General features: G+C 12.1%; 1 protein-coding gene across 1 annotated transcript in view; it reads right to left on the bottom strand.

Moving 5' to 3' along the window:
• LOC119585640 (EH domain-binding protein 1-like) overlaps nucleotides 1–404 on the bottom strand; it is a gene marked incomplete in the record, with an annotated part of 320,960 nt that overhangs the window by 197,026 nt on the left and 123,530 nt on the right.

Here is a 404-nt window from a genome sequence, read left to right as displayed (position 1 = left end):
ATGTTTTTGTTTATGAAATTTAAATATTATATTATGATTGTTATGTATTATTGTAATGTATGTATGATATGTATATATTGGGATAGTAGTAGTATATGTATTATATGGTTTATGTATGTTTTGGTTTTATTTTTTGTATATATATTTTGTTGTATTTTTAAATATTTTTTTATAGATAATGTAATTATGTAGTTTTAGAAATTTATATAATATGTATATGTAGTATGTATATGTATAATATAGTAAATGTATGTATTTTAGGGTTTTTTATATTTTTTGTATATATGTTTTGAAATTTTGGTAATTATATTTATATAAAAATATTATATATAAAAAAATTTATAATTATATTTATTAAAAAAATAAAAAAATTTTAAAAGATATATATTATATTTATATTTTAT

The sequence above is a fragment of the Penaeus monodon genome, chromosome 20 (genome assembly GCF_015228065.2).
Source record: "Penaeus monodon isolate SGIC_2016 chromosome 20, NSTDA_Pmon_1, whole genome shotgun sequence".
Taxonomy (NCBI): Eukaryota; Metazoa; Arthropoda; class Malacostraca; order Decapoda; family Penaeidae; genus Penaeus; species Penaeus monodon.
This window is presented reverse-complemented; position numbering and strand designations above follow the sequence as displayed.